The sequence below is a fragment of the Lampetra fluviatilis genome, chromosome 71, assembly GCF_964198595.1.
Source record: "Lampetra fluviatilis chromosome 71, kcLamFluv1.1, whole genome shotgun sequence".
Classification (NCBI taxonomy): domain Eukaryota; kingdom Metazoa; phylum Chordata; class Hyperoartia; order Petromyzontiformes; family Petromyzontidae; genus Lampetra; species Lampetra fluviatilis.
In genome coordinates this window covers 1,578,690-1,606,373 of record NC_136345.1, presented here as the reverse complement: position 1 = coordinate 1,606,373, position 27,684 = coordinate 1,578,690, and the positions used below count along the sequence as shown (strand labels likewise).

The 27,684-nt window shown below is 51.2% G+C and overlaps 1 protein-coding gene across 1 annotated transcript in view; it reads left to right on the top strand.

The window, feature by feature from the left end:
• LOC144953008 (uncharacterized) overlaps positions 1 to 27,684 on the top strand; it is a 455,753-nt gene that overhangs the window by 321,170 nt on the left and 106,899 nt on the right. The window lies entirely within an intron of this gene.

The window sequence follows — 27,684 nt, the reverse complement described above, 5'->3', positions numbered from 1 at the left end:
AGGCCACTACATATATATTCGGTCTTAAAAAAAATGAAAATGTGTAATTTTTTTAATTATGCTAATTATGCGTGTATGCTAATTAGGCTCTGCTTCGTTGCCTAGGGGTGTTACTCATCGTGATGATAATATAAAGGTGTAATTGTATGAAGTTATGCAAGTGTATGTAATTATGCTAATTCGGCTCTCCTTCATTGTTTATTTGATTGACTTAAAGCTTTCGTGACTGCAGGAATTAATATTCTTTGGGTCTTTCGGTAAAGTCGCGTAAAAAGGTTTTTGTTATTTTCTTTGAACCTATCAACGTGACTTTACCGAAAGACCTAAAGAATATAATACAGTGATTCTCACTTGAACTTTACTGATTGTTTTAGTGTGTTTGTCAGGTCTCAAAATTCAGATCTCACCTCAGGATACAGTTCTTATAATTATGATTATTACGCATGAACTTAGGAAGGGACACTCAGACTCTTCTGCGTTAAGCAACTTTAATATCTAGAAACAAAACACTCTAATATGCGAACTCTTATGCTAGGCATTGTCAACCCAGTACTCCTGGAAATGTCCTAATTGATCCGTGCAATTAACTTTCCATGGTTACATTTGTTAACTGGATAACAGAACAATCAGCTAATTCCTCACAGTATAGCGACCATACATGCCAATAGGTGGTGTTTATTCAGACGCTGTCTTTCCGACAGACCTGTTCTTCACCTGAGGACGGCTGCTTGCGTTGTGGCCGAAGCGTCGTGAGAATTGTATTTTATTATGTTTTATTTTTATTAATTCCCTTCTACGTGACTTTACCGAAAGAACCAAGAAGATTAATCCCTGCAGTCAAGAAAGCTTTAAATCGAAATTTAACCGCCTCTACGGGGAGGGATTCCACATAACTTTGAGATCCTTCAACAAACTCCGGGATAAGAAGGCTGAGCTAATCGAGTCTCACCTTTCTGAAGAGATGCCGCGACTCTAAGGTAATCCTTTGTCAAGGTGCCCTTCCTCCTCTAACCCAGCTTAAATATACGCAGCCAAGCTTGGTGGTGTTCATTCAGACGCTGTCTTTCCGACAGACCTGTTCTTCACCTGAGGACAGCTGCTTGCGTTGTGGCTGAAGCGTCGTGAGAATTGTATTTTATTATGTTTTATTTTTATTATTTCCCTTCTACGTGACTTTACCGAAAGAACCAAGAAGAGGAAAAAGTCCTTAAAAATGTGTTACAATATTCATATTAACAGTGTTAAAGAAACATTTGCCCAAGGCAAAAGTAGTTTTCAATGAATTCATTGGTAAGATGATGCAATTGATCGAAATGCCCTGGAACAATAGTGTGCGGCAGTGTGCCTGTTTGCCTAATAGATGCTTATCAATTGGCTAATGGGCTTGAATTGATTCGCGGGCAAGATTCCGTGATCAAAAGAAAAATCTCAACACAATTGTATTCCTGGAGTGCAATTAACGAACCGAATGACTAAAATACATATTCAAGCAGCTCAATGGACCGAACAATGTTTTCCACCATCAGCTAATAGTTAACGCACCACCTTAGGATGGTCCTTTTTAAAAAACAAAGCTAACTTTTGGAGCAATCTTATTAGTCCCGATATGTGTATTATGTGTGTGTGGGTGTATTGTCTTCGTGCTCAACTCTTTGAGTTAAGCTGGCGCCGAGGTGGGGCTTTCCTTGTACCGAGAATGCCTCGGTTCGGTTCCCTCCGTGTCATACACACGGTGCTCTCTCTCTCTTGGTGGCAGCTCAAGGCTTCTCCACTGCTGGATGATTGATGAGTCGGCACGATGATTGCCTTTGACGGTGCCCGATAGCACTTGCAGCTCATCCGCTGGTCGCCAGTGCTGACTCTCTTTCTCGGTTGCGCTGGTCAAGTTATTTTCTCTACTGCTAGGTGATTGTTGAGTCGGCATGATGCTCGCCTTCGGCAGTGCCTGATAGCGCTCGCAGCTCATCCGCTGGTTGCCAGTGCTGACTCTCTTTCTCGGTTGCGCTGGTCAAGCGCTCTCTCTTGCAACAGGCACGGTTGATCCTTGTAGACTCAACCTTTGGAGGAATGTGCTCGGCTTCCGAGTCCGCACGCTCATGGTTAGTCGTTAGCCGCTGCTGCTGCTGGTGCTGTGCGATGCTCGCTTGGTCAATGCGTGGCACTTTATTCTCTTTCTCCAGGTTGATTGCTTGTTGCTCATCACTCTTTCTCTCTTGCTGCAGCTGCTGGTGGGAGCTGGCACTCAATGTAGAATAAAACTTTTAGCGATACTTCATCTGTCAGCGCCGAACTTACACTCGGCGACACATCGGCCCTCTGCAAGCCTCGTCATCCTCGGTCGTTGACGGGGCCCACCCCCGGAGCTTGACGCAGCAAGACTCAATTGCGTGTTCTGTTTTCTTGCTTTTATCTGAAATTCTTCCCCCTCTGTGCGTCTCTCGTGGAAAATAAAACGGAATCCCTCTGATTTAGTTATCCTGTGGTTGCAGCTGCTTGGTTGCCCCCTCCCGAGTAGAGCGGCTGGTTTTCCCAATTTCCTGCCATAATTTGGAAGTAGGGGGGGTTCCTTTTCACCTTTGTCCGGCTGCTTTTCCATCACCATGTTTATTCTAGATTTGAAGCTTTCATGACTGCAAGGATTCATATTCTTAGGGGTTTTTTTTCGGTAAAATCACGTAGGTCAAATTTTCTTTATTAAAATTTAAATAAAATCACAACGTTTCGTAGGCAACACAAGCTTCCGTCTGCAGGTGGAACTGTCATAGCACGATTGCTGTATCAAGTAAGATAAATTCCAAGAAAAACCGTCCTTGTATATATACTGGTTGAGGGTGGGATGAGCTTGTGAAGTTGGTGCGGCTAAAGCAGACAAGGGCAATGCCATGGTCATCATGGATAAAGATTCATACAACAACAAAATCCTGGACCTACTTAATGATGGGAGTTACTCCAAAATTAAAAACGATCCTATTAACAGCCTAACGACAAAAACTAACAAAATCATCACGAGTTCGACTTCCCTAATCGAACCAACCAAACGTCCCTCTCTAAAACCATCGGCGACAAGACCTCCCAGACTCTATGGTCTTCCCAAGATCCATAAAGAAGGCACCCCGCTACGACCCATCGTGTCGACGATCAACTCTCCTACCTACAAACTAGCCCGGTTTCTATCAGATACTTTGCTTCCCTTCACAGGCAAGACCTCTTCGGCAGTACTCAATTCAACCCAATTAGTCTCTATGGTCAAGGACATGTTACTATCTCCTGATGATATCCTCGTCAGTTTTGATGTAGTATCTCTGTTTACCAAAGTCCCAGTACCTGACACCCAAACAATAATTGAGGACTTGGTCCAACATGGATTGAATTCGGATGTACCTGCGCTGGTTAGGCATTGCCTCACCAACACTTACTTTACCTAGAATGACACATTCTACAAACATAATGAGGGTACCCTATGGGCTCCCCCTTGTCACCAGTGATAGCCAACATGTTCATGGAAAAGTTTGAATCAGACGCCATCCAGACATCCACCCTACGTCCTTCCCTGTGGAAGAGATATGTGGATGACACTTTCGTCATTTGGCCACATGGCCTCCCAGCATTGAACCACTTCTTGGACCACATCAATTCCAGACACCCATCCATCAGATTCACCATGGAAGTGGAGAAAGATGGTAAACTACCATTCTTAGATATTCTGTTTGAGAGGAGACCTGACGGATCCTTGGGACATTCTGTCTACAGGAAAGCCACCCACACATATTCCTACTTGAAACCTGATTCCCACCACCACCCATCTCAAAAGAATTATCTCATCAAAACACTATACCACAGAGCTCATGGCATTTCTGACCAACACCACCTGGCCAGTGAATTAAGACATGTACATCGGGCCCTCAGGATGAACGGATACTCTGACCGCACCATCCACCAAGCTGTTTCTCCCACCATACAGAAACAGCCACTTGAAACTCCGATCAAAACTATCACGTTGCCATACATAGCAGGCGTGACCAAAAAGATCTCCAAAATTCTAAACAAACATAAGACCCAAGTCCGATTGAGTACAGTACGTAAAATCCGTGATCTAATTCCATCTGTGAAAGATGTCATTCCTGACTTACAATACCCTGGAGTTTACAAACTGAGTTGCAGCTGTAGTGATTGCTACATTGGAGAAACGAAACGTCATATCTCTGATCGTGTCCGCGAGCACAAGTCGGATCTGAAACACGGCAAAACTGTTTCTTCCGCCGTTGCTGATCATTGCTACAACGATGTGGGCTATCATGAAATTGTCTTTTCCGAGACCAAGGTACTCTGAAAACCTCCTGGCTACCATCAAAGGTTTGTACACGAAGCCATCCAAATATACAAACACAGACATAATTTCAACCGTGATGATGGGTACAAACTTAGTAATCATTGGAAAAATGTTATTAACCATGCAAAAAAGATTTAACTACACATATTTGGACTATCTTATTTGACAGGCACTATTCTTCAGTTACCATATAGTTTCTTCTTTTTCACACTGGTTTCCTGGTTTAAGTTTTACCACATATATTTGGCAAATCTAGAATTAATCCCAGCAAAGTGCTGTTTCATCTACATAACAAAGGCTCAGTCCCATTTACAGCAGCCGCACCTTTACAGCAGCCGCACCTTAACTCTTGGAACCTCCCAGTTCAACCAGTCTCCACAACAAAGGCTTATTCCTAGCAGCGGTTTCAGCCACACCACCTCTACATAACAAAGGCTCAGTCCCATTTACAGCAGCCGCACCTTTACATCAGCCGCACATTAACAACTCGTGGAACCTCCCAGTTCAACCAGTCTACACAACAAAGGCTCATTCCTAGCAGCGACTTTAGCCGCACCAACTTCACAAGCTCCTCCTACCCTCAACCAGTATATATACAAGGACGGTTTTTTCTTGGAATTTCTCTTACTTGATACAGCAATCGTGCTGTGACGGTTCCACCTGAAGACGGAAGCTTGTGTTGCCTCCGAAACGTCATGATTTTAATTTTATTTAAATTTTACTTTTATTAATTTAAAATTTTCACCATGTTTATGTTTTGGTTTGTGTCCTCCCCCCCCTCTTTTCTCGTGGTTGGAATTTCTTCATGGTGTTTGCTATCTCCAGGGAAGGCGCCCTCCCTTCATACGTAATTTATTGCTACCATGTGTTAGGGGTGTAGGGGGCTCTGGGTAGAGGTAGTACCTTTGTTTTCTGGTAGCTGCACTCAATTTTTGAGTGGACGGAAACACTGGTCCTCATCCATCTCCTAAATTTCTCACGTCTGGCTCCTAGTGCCACACCCTGGTAAACCGCTTCAGCTGGCGGGCTAAACGACGTGAGGGGGTTATGTCAACACTGCATCACTGGGCGAATGAACTCCCACGACGGAGTCACCGGCCAGGGCGGAAGGGTCTCGTTAGGACCCAATGGCCAAGTGTTTGCGACTAAGGCGCGCCACTTCGTTACTGTGGACTGCGGCTGTGGCCTACCGGCTATGGTTTGAAATAGCAGGGAAGGTAGATCTCTTCAGCCTTGGAAGGCCGTCTACCTAGGAGAAGGAAACTGATGTAAATCTTACAGCCCGAGGACCTCGCTGTCAGCTTGCTCGGCCATGGCAGACGAACCCCGGGTTTAGAGGGTGGGGTCAGTTCTGCGCACACTGCACTCCACTTGAAAGCTCCTTTGCGCAGGCAAGAAGGAAATCTTCACGTCTACTCCCCCCCCCGGTCTCACTAAGTCCTTTAGCGATGAGAAAGGGGCGAACTCGGCAGGTGTAAGATGACACTGGCAGCCGCAGTCTCAATCCTGCATGCAGGAGGCTCAGGTGCTAGTGGTCGTCTGATGATGACCTGGAGACGACATCATCACCCGGCAGCACCCTGAGCGACCAAGCAGCCTTTTCTAGGGACAGCACTGCTTGCTCCACACGGAGAGGGGCCTAGAAAAGGTGGCCTAAACAAAGCTCATCTCCTCCTCCCTTAGTTGGCTTACCGCGGTCAACGGGCATCTTCATATGCGGTCGAACTACATCAAAGAATCAATGGCGCATCCCACTAGCCTTAAAAGGTGGGAAAGGACTTAAACTTGCATGCTGGAACATCAGAACCATGCTAGACTCAGCTGACAGCACTCGACCTGAGCGACAATCTGCTTTAATTGCACACGAACTCGCTCGGCTGGATGTTGACATCGCCGCCCTCAGCGAAATCCGCTTTTCAGAGGAAGGCAGTCTGAGGGAGCATGGCGCAGGTTACACTCTCTACTGGTCAGGCAAACCAGCGACAGAGAGACGCCGTTCAGGTGTCGGCTTTATGATCAGGGACTCTATCGCTACCAAGCTTGCAAGCCTGCCAACTGGCCACTCTGACCGCATCATCTCAATGCGTCTACCACTTCGTGACCAGCAACACGCAACGCGGCTCAGTGTGTACGCTCCAACTCTCCAGGCAGATCCCGCTGACAAAGACAAGTTTTGCTCCGACCTACGCAGCCTGCAGGATATCCCAGCTGACGACAAGATTGTCGTCCTTGGCGACTTCAACGCCAGAGTGGGCAGAGACTCGGAAACCTGGAAAGGCGTACTTGGAAGGCACGGTGTGGGCAGCTGCAACGACAATGGACGCTTGTTACTTAAACTCTGCGTGGAACAGCAGCTTTCCTTTGAAGTACCGTTGATGACTCTTGGACACCGTTGGTGAGGCACACGTATTTATTCCGTACAAGTAGTCACAACTGTGGACATACAATACTAGAGGGGGTATCGGCCCCCTCACCCGGCTAGCTGGGAATACACTGCTAGCTATCTCTGACCTACCTCCTAGTCCTCCACTAACGGGCTAGGGGAGGCTGTCTGGCCCGACACTGGTAAGTCGGGCTACGGTACCCGGAGTCCCAGAGCACTAGCTCTGGTTCTCGGGACCACGCCGCTGGCTCGGTCCTGCGCGGCTCTGACAAGGGCGGCGTCCCAGGGGAGTCCAGGGCTCTAGCTAGACGATCTTCGGTCTTCACTGGTTTAGCTTTAACATTCTGCCCCGAGCCCTCTGACACATCCCCCTTTATACTCCACCCCCGCTGAGGGGTGGGGCCCCGGGCTGCCTGGTGCGGACGTCGTTGAGAGCACCCCCCCCGTGCACTCACGTAGCCCCGCCCACTGTGTTTGTTTCCCATAAGCTGCCATGCATAACGGCTCTCTCTCTAACACCCCTACATCACCCCCCCCCCCCCCCCCCCCCGCATAGCTTGCAGCCGTCCCGGCTGCCAACATACAAAAAAAACGACAATAAAAGCGCATTTACCCCCTGACCGCGCGTGTGCCTCACTATTTTTCAACATAACGCGAAGAGAACAACAACAAGAACCAGAAAACCCCGAAGGGAAAACAACCCGACGCACCCCCCCCGAATAAATACGAATTCCGTAAAAGCAACGTATATACAAATCGCAAGGAACCCCCAACACACACACAACACAACACAATGTGCCAGGAGCACACCACCGACGCAGCGCACAGTAACCATACACGTGAAAATAAAAAATAAAAAAAATATCTTCTTTTTGTGCATCACAAGAGTCTGCGCATTCTTGCGCGCGTCCTTGCCGCAGGCCCGTCACACGGGGCAACCCCGGATGGCGGACCATCCGGTGGCAGCTGTCCATTTCGAAGTGAGTCTGCGCTTGATGTCGCGAGACCCTCGGCATCCCCCGTAGGGGTTGTTGGGCGGGAGCCCGTCATTCCTGGTGCACCTGGGGGCGGGACAGCCGGCAACACGTCAGGCGAGAGCAGCAGAGACGGACCCTTTGAGTCGGCCGACCCCCCCACATGTTTGGCCACGCGTGTGTGGAGTGGGGCCTCGCACCGCAACGAAGGGTTTCAGCCTAGAGGGGTGCACAAACCACCGGCGCTTCCCCCATTTGATGCGAACGCACTGAGGCCGCAAAACCTCGACCACCTCGACGGGGCCCCGCCACGGCCGCACCAGTTTTGAGGAGGTCGCGAGTGGTACCTGGGGGACAGTGCAGCCATGCCCTGTCCCCCGGCTTCCACTGTAGCACGTGCGCGCGACCCAGTCTGAGGCGCTCATTCGCTTTCTGACGCCTGTCGGAATTTAGCATGGCAGCATCCCGTGCCTCAGTCAATTTCGCAAGGTTAAATTTAACATGGTCGGCCAATTTAGTTTTTCCCAGCGGCGCGGGGATCTGCAGCTGTGCCCGAACAGGTGGGTCAGGTTCGCGGCCATACATGAGGAAGAAGGGTGAAAATCCCGTCACAGCATGGGGGGCCAATCTGTATGCTGCCAGGACCCCTTGAATTTGCAAGTCACAATCGGTCTGTGAGTCCGAAACCTGCTGCGACAACATAGACGTGATGGTTCGATGCAGACGCTCGACCATCCCGTCAGTTTGCGGGTGATAGGGAGAGGTACGAATTTTTTTCGTTCCCAGGAGCTCACAGACCTGTTGGAGGAGTTTGCCGGAAAAATTTTTTCCCTGGTCGGTCAGCAGCCGCTCCGGAGCACCTTTGTCCATGACGTAACCTTGGACAAAGGCCTCCACGATGGCTGCTGCCGACTGGTTGGCCAGGGGCCAGGCCATAGGCCAGCGCGTAAAGTATTCCACCCCGGTCAACAAATATCTATTGCCCCTAGGGGTGGCGGGAAATGGCCCCAGAATATCCAGCGCGACAAGTTCGTTCACTCTGGAGACTCTGATAGACTGCAAAGGCGGGTTTGACTCCCGTGCTGGTGGTTTTCGCTGCGCACACCGAGGGCATGATGCCAACAGATCTGCGACATCCCTCGTCATGCCTGGCCAAAAAAAATTAAGCTGGAGCAAGGCGAGGGTCTTTTGGGTACCCAGGTGGAGGAGGCGCTCATGAGCAGCCCACACCACCCTACCCCGTAACCCAGAAGGGACCACCAGCCGGTGTCGATGGGATTTCCCGTCCCAATGCATCAGCAACCCCGCGTGCATTTCCCATGCGTCGGCATCACCCGTCCCCCGCCCCGCCTCCCCGGCGCGACGACGCGACGCGAGGAGGGAGGTATCCTCCATCTGGAGGCGCCCCCATTCATTAACAGGCAAACCCAGCAGGGAATCTTTTCCCTGTTGTGCGATAGAATTTGGAAGCAATGTTTCGTCGTCGGCGGCGGCCGCCAGGACCGGAACCGGCATGTCCCCTGCTGGCTTGCAACGTCCCGACCCCAGGAGACATGCACATTCGGAGGTGGTTGGCATGCGCGACAGAGCGTCCGCGTTGGTGTGGCGAACGCCCTTACGGTAGGTGGTTTCGAAATCAAAATCCTGGAGGATCTCCAACCATCGGGACAATTGTCCCGATGGCTGTTGAATTCGCAGGGCGTACTGCAGTGCCGCATGATCTGTGCGGACGGTGAAATGCCGACCGTACAGATATGGGCGATACTGTTGGATGAAATAGACAATTGCCAACAGTTCCCTACGGGTGACACAATATCTTTGCTCCGCTAGAGACAACACCCGACTGCCGTACGCAACCACCCGTTCCACGCCGTCAACCACCTGGGAAAGCACGCCCCCAATACCCGTGTTGCTCGCATCGGTGTCGAGCAAAAATGGTTGCGAAAAATCGGGGTAAATCAAGGGAGGAGCTTTTACCAGGGCGTCCCGAAGGGAGCAGAAAGCAGCCTCCTCCTCCTGACCCCAGTGGAACCGAACCCCTTTTGATGTTAAAGCGTGTAGGGGTTTGGCAATCGTCGCAAAATCAGCGACGAACCGTCGGTAATACGACGCGAAGCCAATGAAACTCCTGACCTCTCCCACCGAGGTGGGAGTCGGCCAGGAGCTGACACACTGCGTTTTGGCGGGATCGGTAGCAATACCTGAGCGCCCCACGATGTGCCCCAAATAACGCACCGAATCGCGTAACAAATGACATTTTTGGGGTTTGAATTTCAAATTAGCAGCCCGCATCTTTAGGAAAACCGCCTGCAACCTCTGGAGATGTTCGTCAAAAGTTTTACTAAAGACGATAACGTCATCCAAATAAATCAGGCACGACTCCAATTGCAATCCAGCCAAAACCAATTCCATCAAACGCTGGAAAGTTGCTGGCGCTGAGTGTAAGCCCATCGGCAACCGGTTGAATTGGAACAGGCCGTGCGGTGTACGGAAAGCAGTTTTAGGCTTTGAATCATCGTCCAGAGGAAGCTGCCAGAATCCCGAAAGTAAATCCAGTGTGGAGAAGAATCGCGCTCCCGCCAAGGCGTCCAGCGATTCGTCCATCCGTGGGAGCGGGTATGCGTCGGCAACCGAAATTTTGTTAAGGCGCCGAAAATCAAAGCAAAACCGCAACGAGCCGTCCTGCTTTTTAACCAGGACGATCAGCGCTCCCCAAGGGCTGGTGGAAGGAGAAATGATGTCGGCGGCTAACATGTCATCAATAGCCGATTTGACATGGTCCTTTTCGGCGGGACTTAACCGAAACGGATTCTGGCGTATTGGCGCGCTGTCACCCGTGTCAATATGGTGACGCAGCAGATGAGTGCAACCCAAATCGTATTTGTCCCGACTGAAAACGTCGGAAAATTCCCGCAGTAGCGTTCTAAGCTGTTCGCGCTCTGAATTTGACAGGTCCGTCGATCCCGCACAAAGCGCATCGAGCCACCCTCCATCGCTGTCCGAATGTGGGTGCGGCCGGGGAGCAGTGCCGACATGATTCGCAACAGGTTCCTCGCAGGGCACCGGCGTCGCGTGAGCAAGCACCGTCCCTTGAGGAACTACCACTGTCTGCGACCCCACATTGAGGACCGCGATGAAAGGGTCCCCGTCCCCTCTTACGACGGTCTGGGCCGGAATCAAATGAGGTCCACTAACCCCGGCCCTAGATGGTCCAAGCAGAATTCCCTGGTCCCCAATGCCCTCAGCGAAGGGCCGACGAAGTTTTAGAGGCACCAACATTTGAACTCCCGGCGGCACACGAACTGTTTTAACGACGAACGCTGGTACTGTTGTGTATACGCCCCCTTTTTATTTATTTTTAAATATTATTTGTAAAATTTTTTTTGAATTATTCTGCCAACATATAAAATATCGTTTTTTTTAAATAGACACGGGGCAACGTGAGAACGGACACGCCCCCACACTCCCACAGATGTACGCACACCTCATTTCAAAGGAAAGAGGGCATGAAAGAAGGGTAATCAAGATCATAAAAACTCCCCGAATTTCACACAGGAGGAACAAGGGAGGGGGGAATGGCAGGCGGGGGGTTGGAATGACACCCTCTCGAAAAAAAAAGCCGTGCAGGGCCGGGCACCACAGAGGAATATATAATTATATTCTTAACAAAGAAACAGCATTGACGACGAAAAGCACATACGGGTCTTTGAACCATGTTAGATGCACAAGTACCAACTTAGCCATGAAGATTAAGCAAACAGTACCCATCCTCACTCCAATTGGAAATCAGACTACAGTCTGCACCAGAATCGCGACTCATCATTGTTAATTAAATACTGACATTATTTACCTTTAAAGGATTTCTACACGGCCGGGCCGAAGCATCGAAGAATAATTATGGCATACATTTCGCTCCAAAACAAAGATCCCTAGCCGGGATATTAGATTAAATAATCACAAGAAGTCAAATAATAAGTACGGAATTAAAGTGGAAGAGGAATCAAGGGCGGATAAGGCTCTCAAAATTAACCAAACACAACATCCCATGGGAAGCGAGCAACACGACCGTCTTTGTCTTTCCGAGAGGATCTCCACACGCAGGCACAAAAGCGAGGAAACGACCCCAATAAAACTCCCGGGCAATGGCTCAAAGGAAATTAACACGCTCTCGGAAATAAATAAATAAGCGCATGCGCCGGGTGCTTCCACCGTGGAAACAACCGTCTTTGTCTTCCCACAACACGGACAGCAAAAATTGCACACGCAAGGAAATAACATTTCCATGAGAGATCGGGTCACGATGAAACATCGGGAACACGGTTTCGGCATAACTGGGGCATAATGGAAATAAGTCGCATTTCAACTTCCAAACCAAAACAACTTAAGCTGTGTGAGACAAAAGATATGATCCCGAGCAAGGGAGGGAATAATTAAGCTCGCTTAACGCGTAGGTTTTCGCGACAAATATTATTCAGTAACAAAACATGGATTCGAATATTTCTTTTATATATATATAACTCGACGTGAATCATCGGTCTGACTAATGGATAACTCCGGTGGCGCCGTCACGAGGCCCCCACCCCCCCCTTCCAGAACGACACACAGCTGTGTCTTCAAAGCTAATAAACACACGGACAAACACGCACGCGAAACACATGGACGGACACGCACACGACACACACACACACGGATGCAGATGGTCCCACCCACAGGAAGGTTTTATGACAGACTTTGAACAACTCGGGAAACTGAGTGGATTTTCTCAATATATACCGAAGGAAAATCCATACAAAGCACTTCGTCCGGGCCACGGGCCCCACCAAACAGATCGTCAGGGCCTCTGGCCCCATCACAGATCTCCAGGGCTTCGGCTCCAACTCTTCTCGTCGCCGCCAACGAAGAAGCTTTTCGTCATCCAGAAGGACGAGGTTCGCGGGGTGCCGAGGCGCATCGCCTGACCCAAACGAGTACAGGAGACTCAACCCCCTTGCCGTGTCACCACGCCGCGGTGCATCGCCTGCCGCACACGAGTGTACGAGCCCAGCTCCCTTGCCGTGCCACCACGCCGAGGTGCATCGCCTGCCGCACACGAGTGTACGAGCCCAGCTCCCGTGCCGTGTCGCCACGCCGAGGTGCATCGCCTGACCACGCAAACGAGCGCGGCCGCGCCGACAATCATCGTACGGGGTCAGCCGAGGGCGGAGTCTGCAGCAGCTGATCACCGCAACCGCGACAAGGAGGGCCCTTCTCCGAAAGTCGTTCGTACCCACAACTTCCCCCACCAATAGACCCACACACACGCACGCATCGACGCCCCACTCACCTGTGAGACTATCCTATCTAGTTCACCCTTACCATCGTATCAGCCCTAGTCAATTATCAGAAGACTGATTATCAACCACATGAACCATTAGCTGGCCATGAGGAATCGTGGCCCATCGAGTGATGAAGAGTCCGTCGGTTATAAGAGTGAGGTTGTTTTCCGTGCCTTTCCCTCATTCCGCTCATCACATAGGCGATCAATAGACTCGTCGAGGCAAACTCAACCTCCCGAAATCCTCATTACGAATCGACCATGCACAAAGAGAGAAAATCTTGTCAAACCAGTTTCCTTTGTCATAGAGTCTCGCCGAAGAATTAATTAAAACAGAGCCAGATTCGCTCTCCCACACGAACACGCCCTCACCCGCCACTATATCAAACATTCCGTTTTAAAGGATTTATACTTGCCGATGAATCTATTGACATATACTTTCGCCTCTGGGATACAATAAGTGCTTTTTCTTACCGCAAAATGAAGTGTGTCATGCTTGTTTTCAAACTCGGCCTGTCGCCGATTGTGATCGATACAAAAACCAACTAATGAGATGCCTGGTTGTTAGGAGGGTTTTAGTCATTCAGTTCGTTAAATGCATAAGAGTTTTGAGTTGTTCTCGCAAATGCATAAGTGTTTATTCATTCATTTTAGTCAAATGCATAGTCTCGTAATTGCATAAGGATTTTAGTTATTCATATTAATCGAATGCATAGTATCGCAAATGCATAAGAGTTTGGTTATTCATGAATTATTGACGCATGTTTGACCTGCATGATAGAATGTCACATGCTTGTTAGAATAAAATTGCTTAACACCAACTGTTCGAGTGCTTCTTTCCAAGTCCATGCAAAACTATATTATTTTTGATAACTGTATCCTGTGATGAGATCTGAACTGGTGACTTAAATATCATAACACACACTAAGATAATCGGTAAACGTTTAATCAATGATCATCGTGTTATCCTGATTGACATAACTCTGGATAAACGAAGCTGAGCCTAATTATCACAACTGCTCACATTAACATAATCGCAAGCATCCGCATAAATTACTACGATTATCTCCGCGATTATCATAATTTATGCATACAATTACTCACACCATCATAATTTATGCATATCATTACACGCATTATCATAATTTATGCATGTTAATACACACATTAACATAATTAATGCGATTTGCGCATTTTTCGGAAAATTATTAATTTTTATTATTTTTATCAAAATTTCATAACCCGACACATACAACAGTACTGTTACGAACGCCGTCCGAGCCGCAGTAGGGGAAGGCAGGAACGCCATGCGTCGTCCCGACGGGAGCTCAATGCATCCCTGGTCTATTAAAATACGAATCGGCATTTTGCCCAAGAAGTCCGTCCCCAGCAGGCACGGAACCGCCAGCGAGGAGGAAACAAAAATCGGGCCCGACAATTTGATATCCCCGATACAAATTTGCGCTCGAATCTGTCCAATGATGCCAAGAGAGCCCCCGTTAGCAGCATAGAATGGGACGTTAACCGGCAGTAAAGGACGGCTCTGGACAGGTAGAATATTGTAAATGAGTTCGGAAATGATGGTCGCCGATGCCCCCGTATTGACCAGGATGCGTACCTCCACCCCGTCAATGTGTCCCACCACGGCCGACGACCCCGACGACGCGGCCACAACGCGATGGGCCAACATGGACCACTGCCTGGGTTCGATTTGAGTCCCCATAGTGGTGCGTGTTGGCCCGTCGCAGCGCAATGTCGGCCCCCCGTTCGTTGCGGTGTGCGAGTGTGTGACGAGTGTGTGCTTGGGCCAAACATGAGGGGTGCCGCCACTCGCCGGATTATGTTGATGGAGCTTGGGAGGAGGAGGGCCGGCGTCCTGTCGAGGCGTCGTCCCGCGCTGCCGAGGAGAGCGGCACCCCGAGGCGACATGGCCCCGGACGCCGCAGTTGAAGCAACGCGGGAGCGCCGGCGGCGATGACGGGCGGTCGAAGCGGCTCGACCCATCCCGGCCCGACCGTGCTCCCGTCCCCTGCTGCCGTCGACGGTCGACGGCGTAAACCTCCTCTGCCGGGAGGGTGGCTGCAGCCACCGCACACCCGGCCGCTGCCCTGCTGGCTTTCCGACGCTGTGACAGCAGGTTGGCGTGGAGGAGCCGCGCAGCCTGGAGGGAACTCATCTCCGTGTCCTCCTGTGCAACGACGGCGATGTCCAGGTCGTCTGCCAGCAGGAGGATTTTTTCTGTGACCATGGCGTCCACGCCGTCGTCGTCCATTCGAGGGAAGGCCGTCTTCGCCAGTGCCAGGAGACTCGTCCTGTACGCCAGGGGCGACTCCTTTGCACCCCGCTGGCGATCGTAAAACTGCTGCCTGCATTCCGCTGAAGGTCCGTAGACCCCGGCCAGCAACTGCAGCGCCATCTGTAGCGTGGAGCGCTTCTCCCTCGGCGCCGATGTAAGGGCGGCGAGTGCGTCGCTGTCGAGGAGCGCCGGCAGCGCGCAGAGAGCCTCAGCATCCGACCACCGTCCCATTTCTTGGTGGGCGAGGAAGCGTCGCTGGAAGCCGCCCCAGTCGCCCTCCGCGCCAACAAACTCTTTGAGCGGAGGCAGCCGTTGGTGCAGCGCAGTGGTCGCCATGGAAGCTCGCAGGCTGCTGTCCCCGTAACTCGGCTGCGCTTCGGCGCGAACGGCAGATGGTATCGCCTGTCGCAGCCGTGATGACGCTCCCTCCGCTGGCGGTGACGCGGCAGCCCCAGCGAGAGCGATGTTGGACCCGAGGTTCAGGCCGGCCACGCCCTCAGCAGCTGCTGCGGCGATGGCGGGAGATTCAAAGTTTGAATCCGTTGAGATGGCGGGAAGGCGCATCGGACGTCGGTTCTCCTCGCCCCGTGGTGGTCCACCAGCCCCCAGCCGCGTGATGTGTTCGAGTGTGGCGGCAGCGGCGTAAAGCAGCTCCGCCAGCCTCGCGTGAGCCAGCCTCAGCCCTTCTGATGGCGGCTCCTCTTCATCCTGATGCCCCGGTAAGAATGCGTCCGGCCCCGGCTGCACGATGTCTTGTTGAGCCGTCTCGGGCTCGACAATTTCAGCGGTGTCCTCCACCTGCGGTACTCCGGCTCGAGCTGTCCGGCGCGTGTCCATGTTCGTAGTTGTTCTGACACCAGATGAAGTACCGTTGATGACTCTTGGACACCGTTGGTGAGGCACACGTATTTATTCCGTACAAGTAGTCACAACTGTGGACATACAATACTAGAGGGGGTATCGGCCCCCTCACCCGGCTAGCTGGGAATACACTGCTAGCTATCTCTGACCTACCTCCTAGTCCTCCACTAACGGGCTAGGGGAGGCTGTCTGGCCCGACACTGGTAAGTCGGGCTACGGTACCCGGAGTCCCAGAGCACTAGCTCTGGTTCTCGGGACCACGCCGCTGGCTCGGTCCTGCGCGCCCTGACAAGGGCGGCGTCCCAGGGGAGTCCAGGGCTCTAGCTAGACGATCTTCGGTCTTCACTGGTTTAGCTTTAACATTCTGCCCCGAGCCCTCTGACACATCCCCCTTTATACTCCACCCCCGCTGAGGGGTGGGGCCCCGGGCTGCCTGGTGCGGACGTCGTTGAGAGCACCCCCCCCGTGCACTCACGTAGCCCCGCCCACTGTGTTTGTTTCCCATAAGCTGCCATGCATAACGGCTCTCTCTCTAACACCCCTACACCTTTACCAACACCATCTTCCAGCAGAAAGACAGTCTGTAGACAACCTGGATGCACCCTCGGTCAAAACATTGGCATCTCATAGACTACATCCTTGTGCGCCAGCATGACCTAAAATATGTCTTTCACACCAGGGTAATGCCCAGCGCCGAGTGTCACACAGACCACCGTCTTGTCCGCTGCAAACTCAGCTTCCACTTTAAGCCGAGACCAAGGAAAGGTGGCGCCCCGAGGAAGAAGCTCAAAGTCTGCAGCCTTCAGTCTGCCACGGTCAAAGCAGCTTTCCAGAAAAGCCTACGATCTAGGCTAGAGGAACCGAGCTGCCTAGCAGACTCGCCTCCGGTTCCTGAAGTGCTGTGGGACCGCATCAAAACTGTTGTTCTGCAAACATCTGAAGATACCCTCGGATTCTCCACGAAGAAAAACAGAGATTGGTTCGATGAGAACAACTTAGAAGTCCAGGAGCTGCTGTCAAAGAAGAGATCAGCACACCAGGCCCACCTGGCCCAACCATCCTGCCCGCACAAAAAGTAGCCTTCCGCCTGGAATGCAGCACCCTCCAGCGCAAGCTTCGAGAAATTCAAAACGAGTGGTGGACCAACCTCGCAGTAAAAACTCAGGTTTGCGCTGATACTGGCGACTACAGGGGATTCTACGAAGCTCTAAAAGCGGTATATGGCCCCTCCTACCAAATCCTGAGCCCCCTGCGGAGTGCAGACGGGAAAGAACTGCTCACCGAAAAGGACTCAATCCTGAACAGGTGGTCTGAGCACTTATACACGCTCTTCAATGCTAGCCACTCAGTCCAAGAACCAGCGATTGACCGCATCCCACAACAACCAGTGAAAACCGAACTGGATGTGGCACCAACATTACAAGAGACTGAGGAAGCCATTAAACAGCTGAAGAGTGGTAAAGCTGCAGGAGTTGATGGCATCCCTCCTGAAGTATGAAAGAACGGAGGCCCAGCACTGCACACCAAACTCCATGAACAAAGGGGAGAAATCAGACTGTTCCAATTATCGTGGCACAACACTTCTGTCCGTCGCCGGCAAAATCCTCGCAAGAGTTCTGCTGAATAGACTGGTACCAGCAATAGCTGAAGATCACCTCCCAGAGACCCCACAGACATGGTGTTTGTCCTGAGGCAGATTCAGGAGAAGTGCCGGGAGCAAAACAAAGTGCTGTACGTCACCTTTGTGGACCTGACGAAAGCGTTTGACACCGTGAGCAGGCAGGGACTTTGGAAAATCCTGGAAAAGCTAGGCTGCCCGCCGAAGTTCCTCACCATGATCGTCCAGCTTCATGAAGACCAGCTTGGACAAGTCAGACATAGCAACGATTTCTCGCAGCCCTTCCCTATTGCAAACGGCGTGAAACAGGGCTGTGTTCTTCCTCCCACGCTATTCACCATTTTGTTTAGCATGATGCTCCAGCAGGCCACTGAGGACCTCGACGACGCTGATGGCGTATACATCCGTTTTCGTCTCGACGGGAGTGTGTTCAACCTCAGGCGTTTGCAGGCCCACACAAAGACCATGGAGCAACTGATCAGGGAGCTGCTGTTTGCTGATGATGCCGCCCTCCTTGCTCACATAGAGGCAGCTATGCAGCGAATTACGTCCTGTTTCGAAAAAATAGCTCAGATCTTCGGTCTTGAAGTCAGCCTGAGGAAGACTGAAGTTCTTCATCAGCCCGCACCCCATGAGGAGCACCATCCACCAAGCATCTTCATTGAACAAACAGAACTGAAAGCTGTCCACCAGTTCAGCTACTTGGGATGCGTGATTTCGTCTGACGCCAAAATCGACAACGAAGTCGACAACAGGCTGGCCAAGGCAAATAGTACCTTTGGCAGACTATACATACGTGTCTGGAACAACAGCAACCTTAAAAGAGACACGAAGGTCAACGTCTACAAAGCTGTTGTGCTGACCACTCTCCTGTATGGTGCTGAGTCCTAGGTTATGTACCATCGTCACCTGAGTCTCCTCGAGCGTTTCCATCAGCTCTGTCTCCGCACAATCTTCAATATTCACTGGAGTGACTTAAATTTCGATTTAAAGCTTTCGTGACTGCAGGGATTTATCTTCTTGGTTCTTTCGGTAAAGTCACGTAGAAGGGAAGTAATAAAATAATAAAAATAAACATAAAATAAAATAATTCTCACGACGTTTCGGCTACAACGCAAGCAGCCGTCTTCAGGTGAAGCAGCCGTCTTCAGGTGAAGACGGCTGCTTGCGTTGTAGCCGAAACGTCGTGAGAATTATTTTCTTTTATTATGTTTTATTTTTATTATTTTATTACTTCCCTTCTACGTGACTTTACCGAAAGAACCAAGAAGATGGAGTGACTTAGTCGCCAACACTGAAGTCCTCGAGTCAGCAGAGGTCATCAACATCGAGGCCATGGTCCTCAAGATACAGCTTCGTTGGGCAGGGCACATCGCCAGGATGGAGAACCACTGCTTACCTAAGATTGTGCTGTATGGGGAACTGTCCTCTGGCCATCGCGATATAGGGGCACCACGAAAGCGATACAAAGACTCCCTGAAGAAGTCCCTCGCTGCTTGCTGCATCGATCACCGTCAGTGGGCAACACAAGCAGCTGATCGCAACTCCTGGCGGCACACAGACCACTAGGCCACCTCCTTCTTTGAAGAAACCCGCAGGGCCCGTATGGAGGACAAAAGGAGAAGGAGGAAGAACCATGATCCCTCAGCACCCATCCCAGATCAGACCTATACTTGCAGCTGTTGTGGCAGGACCTGCTTGTCCCGCATAGGCCTCTTCAGCCACCAGCGTGCCTGCAGAAGACGTGGATGTCCTTCCTAGATCTTCGTTCGCGAAGCCAAGCCATGAGGGTGTTGTTGAGTCGGCATGAGACAAAGGCGGTTGGTGAGGCTCTGATCCTATGGAATACGTATTATCTTGGTCGTGTTTGATTGACCTATTTCGCCTTGTATCTCTTCTGAATGACCCTAGGTCTAATACTTCATAATTATTATTTGGTTTATGTTTAACCAAGATTTGTAATACTGTATACCATAGTTACCACAGGTATTCCGAGGGTTTTATTAACCTTTGTTCCCTGTCTGTGTCGCCAGGGATCCGTGCTTCTTATGCTCGAGTTATATTTTGATATCCTGAGGTTGAAGATATAAGTAAGTTTTTACTTTAACTTTTGTGACTGCCAGAATTCATATTCTTTGTTTCTTTCGGTAAAGTCACGTAGATAGAAAATAGAAAAACATATTTAAGGTGAATAAAGGTAAAATATATATAATAATACAAGCCACTAATGTAGACTGCAGCCTGGTTCTTAATCTGACTGAGTGTACGGTCAGTCTATAATGTCGACTTTTTCTAATCGCTAAGTTTCAAACTTTTACCGTTAAAAAGAAAACCGCCAGTTGCAATGTCCGACCGACCCTGCTGCTCTCGCCGTCCGTGGAGATCCGAATGGGGGTGAAGTAACGACTGTCAGCAAGTCTCGATGTGAAAACAGGGCATTAACAAGGCTGGATACAAAGACAAGGCGCCAGCGAGTCTGGAGGGTCTTGTTTGGGAAATTCCCCAGTGTCCACAACGTCCGTGGAGGTCGTGTCCCCTGCTGTTTGTCCGGGTTTATGGCGGCCTTTGCCCCGGTGGAGATTTCCCAGTCTCATTAGCCACCCCATATGGGTTTTATTACATTTTACGGCTACTTCCTTGCCCCATCTCTACATCCAGGTCAAAGTTATAAAAAAAAATAGGCAGATTTTATTCTTAATGTAGTGTGGTAAAATACGCGGTGCACACTGCTGCCCGAGGGTAACTGAGGGCAGGCAGGTGCGCTTGTGCAACGTAAAGTTGCACGTGCAAACCGCCACCTCTTTAATGGGAGATTCAGTTGCAGACGGGGTCGGTCCGGGGCCGTATGCTGCCACCAGAGGTGTCGCCTTGAAGACGTGCGATGAGGAGTGATTGATGGCCTGACAGGCTCGCGCCTGTCAGGGACAAGGACGGCCGATGACTGCCGCCGCGGAGGGCGATTGGACGGCCTTCCGTCATCGGTTCGAGGCTGCCTACGTCTCGGTGGGATGGATGCCTGGTGAAGCGCTCCGAGCTCTTCCCACGGCCCTCGACGATGACTCGCTTTCCACCTTCTTCGCCATTCCTGAGGCGGATAGGACGACCCTCACGCGCGCCTACACTGAGATGGCCGTCGAATGAGCGTTGAAGATTCCGCCTGCGACAATAGAGCGAGAAAAAGACGCCGTTGGCATTTCGCAGTGCTCTCTTCGCTCTGGGGCACGTTTTTTTTCCCGAAAATGGACAGCCAAGCCCTGGACTCTCTTGCATTGGAGCAACTTCTCTCCGTGGATCTGGAGTTGGGGGTCACCCTCGCAGTGACGGAGGACGGCAACATCACCTCTTTGCAAGTGGCCCGCGGCATGCAGAGACACCTTGACCTCAACGACCGGCCGGCAGGGCCGGACGCAGACGCGCTCGGGGGTGCCTCCTTTGACCGTGGGTTGGAGGAGAGGGATGCCACTCAGCTCCCGCAAGTGCGGGAATGGCGCCCCAGGCTGCGCCAACCGACCGGTCGCCCCTACCGAACATGCTACAAATGCGGCTGTGCGGGATACATCGCCAGCGAGTTGTACACTGGGTGCGCGTTCGTTCATGTGTTGGCCACGCGGCACCGATCAGTGGGACGTGCTAGCTTATCATGTTGTGGCCGTCGCGGCAGGTTCTTCTACAATTGAGGGGCTGATTCAATGGATTCGAGTTCGGTTGTTGGTTGAAATGGGAGCCGTTGCGACTATGGCTTCCGAGGCCATGTTGCTTTCGTCATCCAATCCTCTTGCCCCTGTGAAGAACGCTTGTGTTGCGGCTAACGGGGAGAGCCTGGGTATTCTGGCGCAAATGTCGGCCACTGTTGGAGGGTCAAATTTTGGTGTCACGAACATTGGCCGTGTCCTTCTGAGCAGGATGCCCTTGAAAATCCTAATCGACCAGGGATGCATAGAATTACCGTCAAGGCAGCGGTTGCAGTTCCTGCATTCCCCTGGTCGACAGCCGTCGCAGAACGCCGTCGTTCACGCGATGGCTAGCCAAACCATTAAAATACCTGCGGGTGCTCAAATGCTCGTGCCGCTGTGTTTGCGCAGAGAGTTGCTTTCTCCGGGGCCAGAGGAGGGGATCCTGTTAACCCCATCTAATGTTGTGTCGCGGTCCCCTTCGTTAGTGGGGGCTGTGACGGTTGTGTCTGCCATGCAGTCAACGTATCTGCAAGTGTTGATTGTGGGATACGCCGGTTGTGATTCAGGCAGGTACGATCCTGGCACACGCTTCAGCAGCGCACTGTCTTGATGATGCGGGGCCGGCTTGATTGGTTGTCGGACACGTCGGTAATTCTGACGAGCCGGATTCCGCGTGGTTAGAATCCCTGCGCTCTGAGAACCCTGCACTTATGGTAGTGCAGCGAGCTCAACTACGCCGGCTTTTGACGTCTTTAGCACTGGAAAATTTGATATTGGCCGCACTTCCCTCCTCCATCATCACATGAATACGGGTGATGCACCCCCAATTCGAATTATTTCACATAGGTTCAGCCCCGCGGAGAAGGAGCAGGTGCGCCTGGCTGTTGACGAGATGCTAGCAGCAGACATCGCTCCGTCGAACAGCCCGTGGGGAGCACCCATTGTCCTAGTCAAGAAGCGTGATGGAAATGAGAGATTTTGCGTTTACTTTCGCAAATAAAATAAAATATCGGTGGCGGATGTATACCCTCTACCTCGTATGGACGACTCACTCGATGCATTGTCGGGCGTGCAATTCTTTTTGACACTCAATTTATTATCTGGATTTGGCAATTGCCCCTTGATGATGAGCCGAAACCAAAAACTGCTTTTAGTACGCCCCAAGGACTTTATCACTTCAATTTCCTTCCGATGGGATGGAATTCAGCGCCGGCCACCCTTCAGCGATTAATAAAGTTGGTCCTAGCAGGGTTGCAATGGGATTCTTGTCTCATATATTTGGATGACGTCATTGTCTTTAGCAAAACTTTTGAAGAACATTTTCAGCGATTGCGCTCGGTTTTCGAGAGAGTGCGTGCTGCCAAATTGAAATTCAACCCACAGAAATGCTATTTGCTTCAGATGTCGGTTAAGTACTTGGGGCATGTAGTTAGTTCGGCCGGTGTCGCCACAGATCCAGAAAAGACTTTGTGTGTGCGCACATGGCAGGCGCCTAAATCAGTGGCAGACATCTGCAATTTCTTTGGATTCACTTCTTAGTACTGGCGGTTCATTAAAGATTTTGCCACCATTGCTAAACCGCTGCATGCCCTCACGGCCAAGGGCCAGAGATTTTGGTGGGATAAGGCTGAAGAGGATTCCTCCCTCGCACTCTGCACTGCCCTTGTCGATGCCCCCCCCCCTCGCTCGCGTACCCCGATTTCACTAAGCCCTTCGTTTTGGACACTGACGCCAGCAATACGGGCATCGGGGCGGTCCTTTCCCAGCTTATTGAGGGAACGGAGAGAGTGGGTGCTTATGGCAGTTGAGTGCTGTCTCCTGCTGAGCAGAGCTTTTGCGTCATGGTCCATTTCATTCAGCTCTCTCGTCCTTATATTGTACGGACGGGACTTTGTAGCACGGACCATGCGGCCCTCCAGTATTCCCTGCACATTGACCAGCCGTCTAGCCAGTTGTCCCAATGGCTCGAGATCCTTCAGGGATTCTCGTTCACGGTGGCGCACAGGAAGGGCACCCGGCACGTCAATGCTGACGCCTTGTCCCGGTTGCCGCCCCATGCCACGTGCACGTGTACTTCAGGCGCGTCGAGATGTAAGCCCCCGCAAAGGGGAGGCGCCCATGGTGCTCACGGCAGCAGGGACAATGTGGGATATGGGCGCTCAGTCACCATGTAATTATATTTATTATCTCGACCACGAGACGTGGGCTAAGCTGCAGTTCGATTATGCTTCGCTGTTGACGTTGCGCCGGCATGTTTCTCGGGGTCCGGGGCCTGCGGGTCGCCCCTCCATCGTACTGCGGGAAGGATTCCTCATGCGGTCTGAGGGGGAGTCCCAGCGATATACCTTGATCGTACCCAGGGTCCTTAGGGGTAAACTTACGAAGGCTGTAAACGAATAGTTAATGCATTTGGGTGTGCATAAAACATTGGCAACGTTGAAAAATTACTTTTACTGGCCCGGGATGAAGAGTTATGTCCTCCTCCTGATTAGAGGTTGTGTCGATTGTGCGCGTTAGAAATCTCCTGCCACACGACCGCAGATTCCATCACAGTCCATTGTTGTGTCACGGGTGAATGAATTGGTAGTCCTGGACATGTTGGGTCCCTTCCCGGTCTCCTGGAGATGGCACAAGTACCTCCTCGTGGGGGTCGAATATCTGACTCGTTGGCCTATGGCCTGGCCCTTGGTCGACCAGTCAGCTGCGTCTATAGCCGACGCCTTTGTGAACGGCTATGTCCTGGATAAGAGGGCCCCGGAGCAACTGTTCACGGATCAGTGTAGGAATTTCACCTCCAAATTGCTTCAGGAAATGTGTGAGTCTTTGGGCACATGGAAAATACGCACCTCACCATATCATCCGCAGACTGACTGGATGCTTGAGCGGTTGCATAGAACCCTCACCGCTATGCTATGCCAGAAAGTGACTAAAGGACAGTCGGATTGGGATCTGCACATCCCGGGGGTCCTTGTGGCTCACAGACTTGCTCCCCATGCCTCCGGGTTTCTCAACACTTTATTTGATGTATGGGAGGGAGCCCGAATCCCTTGTGCAAGTTTATTTGGGACTGAGCCCCCTGCGGAAAGGTTCAGCAGTGCCTGACCCCATATTGAAAACACTGGAGCAGCTGCGGTTGGGCCGTGAAGCCGCTAGGGTCAACTCGGCCCACAGACAGGCCTGTAACAAGCAGCTGAAGGGTCATGAAGGGCCCGGAATACCTAGGCAAGTGGAGGACAAGGCTTGGTTACATTACCCCCAGGTGGCTGTGGATACGTCCCCGACACTGTACCGTCCCTGTCATGGACCCGTCGAGCTCATTGAGGTTCGGCAGCCACAGTGTGTGCGTATCCGTTTGGGCCAGCGGCGCTGGTTTGTGCATCCTTCGCGGTTAGAAACATACATTCTGTCCGGTCCGTTCGATTCATCCCCACATCCCTGCCGGCCGGTGTCTGATGTGTCCGGTATGCTGACCGCCACGCCTAAAGTAACAGGCCGTGAGGAGGAATGTTCTGTACCGCCTGCAGGGCTGGAGGACCTAAGGACCACGGACGGAGCGTTGCAGACTACCTCATCGGACCACTCATCACACTCACGCAGACGTGTCTCTACCCGCGGGGACGGGCCTGCTGCACATACCCATTCGCGACGTGTCGTGTTTCGTTAATTGCCAATTCCCTTGTTATTGTTCATGGTCACTGCTTATGATTGTCTTGTAGTTAGGGGTCAGTCACTGGTCACTATAGAGTTGTGTGTTAGGGGTTGTCACGTTGCGTGCGCACGAGGGATGTATATTACAGCTGGTACGGCTGTGTTTTTATTCGTGCGGGGGGATGATGTAGTGTGGTGAAATACACGTTGTGCACTGCTGCCCGAGGGCAACCGAGGGCAGTCAGGTGCGCGTGTGCAATGTAAGGTTGCATTTGCAAACCGCCACCTCTTTATTGGGAGATTCGGTTGCAGACGGGGTCGGTCTGGGGTCGTACGTTGGCACTGGAGGTGTCGCCTTGGAGACGTGCGATAAGGAGTGATTGATGGCCTGACAGGTGCCAGCCTGTCGGGCCCGAAAGAGACACAAGAGAGGAGCTGGATAATTGGCGGAGCGGGAGTTCGGGTTCTGGGACCAAGGTGCAGAGGTGTGGACTCGAGTCATGCGACTTGGACTCGAGTCAGACTCGAGTCATGATTTTGATGACTTCAGACTCGACTTGGACTTGCCTCATCTTTGACTCGACTTGACTCGGGACTCGAGAGCAAAGACTTGAGACTTACTTGTGACTTGCACAACAATGACTTTGTCCCACCTCAGAGGTGTGGACTCGAGTCATGCGACTTGGACTCGAGTCAGACTCGAGTCATGATTTTGATGACTTCAGACTCGACTTGGACTTGCCTCATCTTTGACTCGACTTGACTCGGGACTCGAGAGCAAAGACTTGAGACTTACTTGTGACTTGCATAACAATGACTTTGTCCCACCTCTGCCAAGGTGAAGACATCTCGCTGCTGCCGCTCAAGCTAGGGACAACCTCAACCCTCGCGAGTCGATGGGCGCGTGATGGTTGATCCCCCCGCCCGGATCGGACGAGTGAGTGGGTCTGAGGGAACGTAGGCGAGGGCAGCAGCACAGAGGGAGAGTAGCTGTGCGCAAGCTCTGAACGAAGCTTCTGTGTGAGCGATGCCTCTGTGTGAGCTCTGCTGTGTTCAAGCTCTGTGTGAGCACGGCTGTGTGCAAGCTGTGTGAGCTGCTGTCTGTGTGCGGAGCTGTGAGTGCGGAGCTACTGAGAGGAAGAGCTGCCGCAGGCAGGTCAGCGAGGTGTAAAGTAGATAGGGGCAATTGGTTAACAAAGTGACCGTCTAGACCAGGGGTCGGCAACCTGCGGCTCCGGAGCCGCATGCGGCTCTTTTGAACCTTGACCGCGGCTCCGGGGCGGATGCTAGCGAGGGGAGGAGGCGCACTGTGACACCTGCTCTGGCGTTGCCGCTGCTGACAGGTCGCCACTCCGCTCCACACTGCCCGCCCGGTGACAGGCAATAACGTTGCCGTTGCTTTGTCACATGTTTGGAAGAAGTAAAAACCTTCCTGGGCAGCAAAGAGCTCACCTTTGCTGAGCTGGAACAGCCAGAGTGGCTGGAAAAATTACATTTTATGGTAGACATGACAGCACATCTAAACACGCTAAATACAACCCTTCAGGGGAAAGGAGGCACAGCCCTGCACATGCTGGAGGAGGTTTTGGCATTCGAGCGCAAGTTGACAGTGTTTGTCAAAGATTTACAGAGAGGTACACTGTCTCACTTTCCCTCTTTGAGAGAGTTCAAACAAAGTCATGATACGATAAATTTGGAATATTTCAAGTCTGCAATCACCACAATGCAAAGTTCGTTTGGGAAACGATTCTGTGAGTTCAGAGAGGAAAAAACGACATTATCCTTCCCTGTCACTCCCCTGGCGATCGATCCATCCCTATTGAATATGACTGCATTTGCAGGTGTAAGTCAACCTGATCTTGAGATGGAACTGGCCGATATAGCGGACAAAGATATATGGGTGTCCAAGTTCAAATGCTTGACCGCTACTCTTGAGGATGTTGCCCGTCAGAAGGCCATTCTGGCTCAGAATCATAAATGGAGTGATATTGAAAACCTTCCCAAACAGGACAAACTTGTATTCGAAACATGGAATGCCATCCCCAACACTTATATAAACATGAAAAAGTATGCATTTGGAGTCCTGTCGATCTTCGGCTCCACATATGTATGTGAGCAGGTCTTCTCCAACATGAACTATATTAAAAACAAACATCGATCACGCCTCACAGATGACAGCTTGCAAGCCTGTGTGAAAATGAAGGTGACGTCTTACAGCCCTGATGTGCAGACACTGTGCACTGAGGTTCAGGAGCAAAAATCCCATTAACCAGGTAATTTAGCTATTAATTTGCAAAAATATATTTTACATTGTTAAGTGAAAAAGTCCTTTTTTTATTCAGATTGACAGCTGACTGCACGATCCTGTATATATCAATAAGGTAAGAAACAATATATGCAGTGTTATATTTGTTTTAATAGTTGCAATGGTTTTGCGGCTCCCAGTTTATTTTTTCCTTCGGAAACGGGTCCAAGTGGCTCTTTATGTCTTAAAGGTTGCAGACCCCTGGTCTAGACAGAGATAGGAGTGCCTATAACTGGTACGAGGGAGAGTAATATAGTGTAAGCAGGTGACTTGGAACAACG